Here is a 7933-nt window from a genome sequence, read left to right as displayed (position 1 = left end):
CCCAGTTCACTTCAGTAATAACCAACTTTGTGCCAAGAGCAGCTCAAATCAAAAACGAGCAGACCTGTGAAGGAGAGAATGATGTAGGTTTGCTAACCAAAATAATCCTGTTTTTGAGCAGATTGCAACATTCAGACATTAATCTAACACAGTCCCATTAATAGTCGCAGTTTGACACACACATTTCAGTATGATTTGTTACAGACTTAATAGAGAGAAGTAATTTGTCTTATGCTGAGAAAGAGACAGCTCAGTTTAGTTAATTCCTTCTCCATTTCATCAAAGTTCCAGTATTCCCGAGGAGCAGAAATAAGTGGGGGTCAGATCAAAATGCTTAAGTGTGAGGACCATGTGAGGAGTTTTAGCCCAATGTGCAAATTATTCACTTGTTGTGATAACATCTCCTACCCTCATTCCAAATAAAGAAACATTCCTAGAGCAACTTCTATGACATTTTCATTAAGGTCCAGGAAAAGGGGATAGGAGGTACTTTTGTAACGTACCCTTTGATTTAATTTTCACTTTTACTGAATTTCCAGCAGGTATTTCTCATGAGGATAGATGCGTGCAGAAGTAAGCTCATTGGTGGGCTGAGGTGTCGGTGGGTCTCACCAAACTAGGACAGCAAAAGCTTTAAGATGCTGCTGACTTGTTTTTAGTGACACAGGGTCAGAACTGCTCAGCAAAACCACCATTAGTTTCCATCTGGACGAGGTTATTGTGATCTCTTGACAAAACATTTGATTGCTTAGAAAATGAAGCTGATGAGTGCAGTAAGGCTGAAAGGAGTTACAAAGAACCTGAGCAGTTTGTCATCATATATACTGTATGTTTCCATCTTTGTCAGAGATAACTCTTGTTCACTGACCTCCCAGGAACTGGAGGTTAAAGCAACCTGACAATGGTGGTGGAAACCCACAGTGGGGTGAAGAGGACTGCACTGAAGTAGAAACGGATCACTTATGGGTCTGTGGAAAAAAATACAGCATTATGCAACATAGTTTCCTAAATTTATTGGCCAGGACCTGCAATTTATTTACCATTTTAGCTATGAACATTATACTACTCTGAATCTTATTTTTAGTCCATTTCAACTTTAAAAAAAAAACTTTCCAGGCTTTCACAGTTTTTGTTGTAGCTAAAAACAGTAGAAAATGAAAATGTAAGTTGTGGGAGGGTTGTTATTGTGTGTATTGCAACATTATTTGAAGAAAAAAAAAAAATCTTATTAGGGAGCAGATAAAGACAAAGCCCAGGGCCTTATGTTCTGGAGAACATTGGCTGTGGTCACATTTAGTCTGAGCTCAGTGCGGTTCAGTGGATATCAAAACACCAGCATCACTAAATAACACAATGCAGTGAGAGTATATACTTTGAAATAATTTTAAGAAATTTCTACATTTGCTTTGAAAATGTTATTTTTATATATAATGTTCATTTATTCCATGAGATTATATGAAATCTAGAACCAGAACATTTGTTTTCCAGTTAACCAGCTGTTTGTAGTCCCCATAAAGGAATAAAGAGGGACTTTTAAATGATTTTATTTTTGAATTGTGAGCTCAATGACTGTGGTCTGCTCTGGAAATGCTCTGACCCAGTCACTGAACCATCACAATTCATCCCATGTCAAACTCACTCAAATCTTTATGCTTGTCCATGTTTCCTGCTTTTGACAGTTTTGAAGGCAAAATGTTCACTTGCTCCCTAATATGTCCCACCCACTAATAGGTGCCATTAATCAGTGTTCACCAGTCAGTGGTCATTATGTTATGCTTGATTAGTGTACACACACACACACACACACACACACACACACACACACACACACACACACACACACACACCACAACTTATATTTAGTTAAATGTTCCTTTAGTAAGTTGCAATTTGACCACACACTTTTGGTAGCCATCAACAAGCTTCTGGCATGACTGCTCCTCTCAGCAGAGAGTTCATTTAAAACGATTGGTTTCCTGGCACAGATCTGACTTTTAAGCAGTTGTTAATAACTCCTTTTGTCTATTAGCAATAAAAGGCTTGACAATGGAGAGACGACAGCTGCTCTGACCATGTCCAGTCTAATAAAACAGGCAAGCTGACCAGGTGCAGGCTCAGCCAGCACGTTCAGATTAGCATCTATGAGAACTCACTCAGTTGACTGAATGTAATGGTTTTAACCACCTTCATTTTTCATTACTATTTTTAATTCCCCCTGTAGATATTGATAGTTAACATGTCACACATTGCTTAAGCTTTTTAAACCACCTCTGCTTGCCTCTCTGTAAAAGTCACCACACGCCACTGCTTTACATCGCTTACACTTTCCCACGCTGTCCAACCCAATACTGGCATCATGACTCTGATCCAGTCAGCATCTTGCCTGCCTTCTTCAAGGCAATCAGCCTCCACTCTGTGTACTGTAAATTTCACCACTCTTCTGTCATTCTCCCTGTCAGACTCTCATATATGCAACCCACTTCCAAATGATCTCTGTTGTGGAAAAAATAAACTGAGCATTGAAACTAAACTGATTTTCTGACATTTATTGAAAGAAACCTTTGCTAAGGGATCAATACAGCACCAACAGTCTTCTGTAGGTTGAAAGGAAAGAGTGTGTCTCACATCTTTGTTATCTTCCTCAGCGTCAAAGTGGAAATCTTTTTAAACCTTTCAGTTATTTCTGGGGTTCAGGAATCAACCTTTGACCTTAACCTTGTGGGATATTTTTATGTATGTTTTTATACTCATTTTACACTAATTTTTTGTGTTTTTCATAGTCAATTTTACGTGTTTTTATATACTATTTTGATGGTTTTCACAAGACTGTTTGTCACTAATAATGATCATAAACATAAACTGGATTATTATAAAAAGTAATACTGTTTTGAAATACTACTGATTTAGTTAGTTTTGATTATATTTCCTGACTTATTCTGACTGAAAACTGTTGACTTAGACTGTGACTGATGACTGAACTAACAGACTATTGTTTGTTTGTTTTATATGTATTCTGCATATTTCTTTATGCCTACATTTAAATTGATCCTATCAAGAGTGTGTTATAGTATGCTCTACTGTACTCTTATTGGGTTGTGTGCTGTGAGTGAGTAATTCAGACTAGTGGGCAGTCAGAGTAACTGCAGGACATAAATCAAGGGCTTGGTCATTTTTTTTTTTCCACAGTATTGCCAAATTTTTACCCAAGTAAAGGTATTTTCACACTGGGTATAACTCTTTGTCTGGGATTTGGCAGCTGGGGGCTGTAGAACGGTCAAAGAGATGATGTATAGTCACCAGGGAGCCTGCATGTGACAGGAAGGCAGCCAAGAGAGCTGGAAAAGGTCCCAACAGGTCAGGCAAAAGGCCAAGAGATTATGTAAACCCTAGCATCAAATTTAATAAAGAGAAATAAAGCTTATATAGTCATAAATAAAGTGTGAATAAGCATATTCAAAGTATGTAATTGGTTTTTACAAAAGCAATTGGACAAAATTGGAAAAGAGATGATGCTTAAAGTTAAAATGAAATACAATTATAGCCAAAAATCGGAACACATAATATAATGAAGGGAGGTGTGTTTAGACCACCTCTTAGCTGATAAAAGGTGGCTCACAGAAGCCCCCAAAAGCTTTCGTCTGTGCCTGCTACTATCACCTGTAACTCCCGGGGTAGCTTTGCTTTTTTCCCCCTCTTTCTTTTTGTGCTTTGTTGAACTCTTTGTTCAATAAAACAATTGGCAATAATTCTGCTACATTTTGTGAATTTTTTCTTCAAGTGTAATAACAATAATGTGGACTAGGAATAACCTGGGAATATAGCATATCAGCACTTACAAGAGAGGACCGTTTCTGCTTCCTGCTGGTTCTCTGGAAATCTCTGATCAGTAGGTTTGTTTGGACTGGTTGTGGAAAGGCTGCTTTGACCTGTTTATAGAGCAAGGACAGAGCAGATGAGAGATTAACAGTAGCATAACACGTCATCCTTATGGTGTTCTGCGGTTGGTGTACTGGGAGGCCTATCCCCATAATTGGTGGGTATCCAGACAGGATTTCAATAGGACTGAGGCCATGTTTCACTGTTACCTTAGTTCCCATCTGCATTAGCACTAGAGGTAAGGCTTTTAGCCAGCTAACTTGTGTTTCTACACGTTTGCTTAGTTTGCTTTTATTGAAGCATTCTCTTGTTCCACTGCCCTGGTGCTACCTGGATGTTAAGTGGTGCCTTATGTCTAGTTCAAGGTAGCTGCTTACCTGTTTCAAAGCTGTGCTGATAAAAGCCGCTCCATTATCCCTGCTGAGCCTGCCTGGAATTCCCCACCTTGGGATGATTTCTCGCAGTAAAGCTTTGGCCACTGCATTTGCATCTTTTTTGCTAGGAGGAAAAACCAAATATATTTTGTGCTTGAGTAAATTAAGCATTAAAAAAAAAATTATATATATATATAAAAACCAGGCAGATTTCAGTCAGAGTCAGTCAGCACATTTTACTGTGAATCTCATACAGTGGTATGCAAAAGTTTGGGCACTCCTGATAATTTCCATGATTTTCCTTTATAAATCATTGGTTGTTCGAATCAGCAATTTCAGTTAAATATATCATATAGCAGATGAATAAAGTGATATTTGTGAAGTGAAATAAAGTTTATAGGATTTACAGAAAGTCTGCAATAATTATTTAAACAAAATTAGGCAGGTGCAAAAGTTTGGGTACCCCAACAGAAAAATAACATCACTATTTATCCTCCTTTTGTACAAATAACAGCCTCTAAACACTTCCCATAGCTTCCAATGAGACTCTGGATTCTGGTTGAAGGTATTTTGGACCATTCTTCTTTACAAAACAAAGTCAGGTTTGATGGTTTCCGAGCATGGACAGCCCGCTTTAAATCACACCACAGATTTTTAACAGTATTGAAATCTGGGGACTGAGATGGCCGTTCCAGAACGTTGTACTTGTTCCTCTGCATGAATGCCTCAGTAGATTTTGAGCAGTGTTTAGGGTCGTTGTCTTCTTGAAGTATCCAGCCCTGGTGCAACTTCAACTTTGTCACTGATTCTTGAACATTGTTCTCAAGAATCTGCTGATATTGACTGGAATCCATGCGACCCTCAACTTTAACAAGATTCCCAGTACCTGCACTGGCCACACAGCCCCACAGCATGATGGAAACACCACCAAATTTTACTGTGGGTACCAAGTGTTTGTATTGGAATGCTGTGTTCTTTTTCCACCATGCATACCGCCCCTTGTTATGTCCAAATAACTCAATTTTAGTTTCATCAGTCCACAGCACCTTATTCCAAAATTAAGCTGGCTCGTCCAAATGTGCTTTAGCAGACCTCAAGTGACTGTTTGTGGTGTGTGCACAGAAAAGTCTTCTTCTGCATTACTCTCCCATACAGTCGCTCCTTGTGCAAAGTGTGCTGAATAGTTGAACGATGCACAGTGACACCATCTGCAGCAAGATGATGTTGCAGGTCTTTGGAGCTGCTCTGTGGGTTGAGTATGACTGTTCTCACCATCCTTCTCCTCTGCCTATCTGAGATTTTTCTTGGCCTGGCACTTCGGGCCTTAACTAGAACTGTGCCTGTGGTCTTCCATTTCCTCGCTGTGTTCCTCACAGTGGAAACTGACAGCTGAAATCTCTGAGATAGCTTCTTGGATCCTTCCCCTAAACCATGATGTTGAACAATCTTTGTTTTCAGGTCATTTGAGAGGTGTTTTGAGGCTCCCATGTTGTCACTCTTCAGAGAAGATGTGGGGAGAAGAAACACTTGCAATTGGCCACCTTAACCCATTCTCATAATTGAATTCACCTGTGTATGTAGGTCAAGGGTCAATGAGCTTACAAAACAAATTTTGTGTTCCAATATTTAGTACTAAAGGTATTCAAATCAATAAAACAACAAGAGTGCCCAAACTTATGCACCTGCCTAATTTTGTTTAAATAATTAATTCAGCCGATTCGAATGTTATCAGTCCTTAAATGCACTTTATTAACAGTTGTCAGTCCCATAAGTGTAGTTCAGACTGGCCCTCCTGAACCTGCTAGCCGTCTCAGTAGGCCGTTATCACTAATTAGAGCGGAATACACATCCACTCCAGTCCACTTCACACCGGAACAGTGATCCTCGATTAGAACGATGATAACAACCTTTTTGCCAGCTCGGAAGTGGAGACGGTTCCTCCCAGCCCTTAACTATGGGTCTGATAATCGTTGATAACTTGCATTTAATTGACTGATAACATTCGAATTGGCTGGACTAAAGCAGAAACCATTTTTTCCCCCTACAAGACAAACTATAATCTTTGTCTGCTTCCTAATAAGGGGTTGTGTTTAATTCTCCAAAGTAAAAGTGCTCACTAATCAAATATTTTCCCCCCTAAAGAATAAAATTAAAAAGATTATAATAGTAAGATCCATCCATCCATTTTCCTCTGCTTATCTGGGGCAGGCCGGGCAGGGCAGCAGCCTAAGCAGTGAAGCTCAGACTTCCCTCTCCCCAGCAACCTTCTCCAACTTGTCCGGGGGGACCCAGGGGGTTATCAGGCCAGCCGAGAGATATAATCTCTCCAGTGTGTCCTAAGTCTGCCCCGGGGCCTCCACCCAGTAGGACATACTGAGGAGGCGTCCTCGTCACATGCCCAAACCACCTCAACTGGCTCCTTTCGAGATAAGAACATGATTTTTATTCATTCATTCATTTGGGTACTAGGTGTAATCAATCTATTGATTGACCCATGACCCACTAACACTATAGCTCTTTGGATAAGTTTAAAATCTCTCAGTCTTGGTGTGCTCATCAATTTAATGTTCCAGCAGCAGGGAAACAAATATTTTTTCTCAGGAAATGATGGTGGTTGAAATAGGCTCAGATAAAAACTAATATTGCTTGGCATCTCCTGGATGTGTATGACTTTTTTGCGCCATTAAATTTACTATACAATTTTTTCATCAGTAGCTTTGACAAACTTTGCTAAATTTCAGAAAAAGATGGAGATGATAACAAATGTTTTTCTCAGTACATGGTGGTTGTTAAACAGGCCTACACAAAGTATAGATGACCAAACACACAGTCCAGATTGCAAGGATATTGTGACTACTACAAAAACTGTGTTTAAATAAAAATGCATCGTTTTCAGAAAGAGAACAAAATAAGTTTGAATATTTTATGGATTAAAAAAACTGGCATTGCTACATATTTTTTCTGCATCACAAGATCCTTTTAATGCATTTAGTTCATTTAAATGGTGACAATACAGAATACATTCATTGTACATGTTATAGCTAAAAGCTCCTTTTCACCCGTAGTTCCTACAGCAGAAAACAGTTATGTTAAACAGACATTTTTGCCATCTCACTGGGAGACAAAGAAAATGTCATCAAATTCCTTTTTCTAATTTCCTGCATCCTTGGGATCAAACAAACATCTCACAATTTAGACTTTTTATAATTTATTTTTAATTACATTTTTTTTTGTACGTCCAGTGTAATGGACAACAGGACGATCTTCACACAAAACAAACAGCTGAACTGAACAATTGAACTAATTATGGTAATTAAGCAATGATACAATCAGAGATGATTTATCCCTGTTGAGTGCTGAGTGACCAACTTGAACTGCCTGAATCGCTGCCACCATACCACACAGGGTAACTGCAGATTTCCCTGCTTCTAACTGGGATTGCAGAAATTGCCAGGATATCCTAGCTGTGGCCTCAGAGGGGCCGATCTGGTGGACTGCACACCACGAGGCAAACAATCCCCTTTGGTACAAGAAGCCAGCCCTAGTGGATGGTGGAAAATCTTGTACTTTTGTACTATCTTTTACAGAAGCCTCTCTGCCTCAGTCCTAAATGATTTAACTTTAAAACTTAAAATACTGTTCATGAAAACAAGCAAAATCATATATGATACCCGTGATGACAA

Source organism: Archocentrus centrarchus, chromosome 21 (genome assembly GCF_007364275.1).
Source record: "Archocentrus centrarchus isolate MPI-CPG fArcCen1 chromosome 21, fArcCen1, whole genome shotgun sequence".
NCBI classification, from domain to species: Eukaryota; Metazoa; Chordata; class Actinopteri; order Cichliformes; family Cichlidae; genus Archocentrus; species Archocentrus centrarchus.
Note: the sequence above shows the minus strand (reverse complement) of the source record.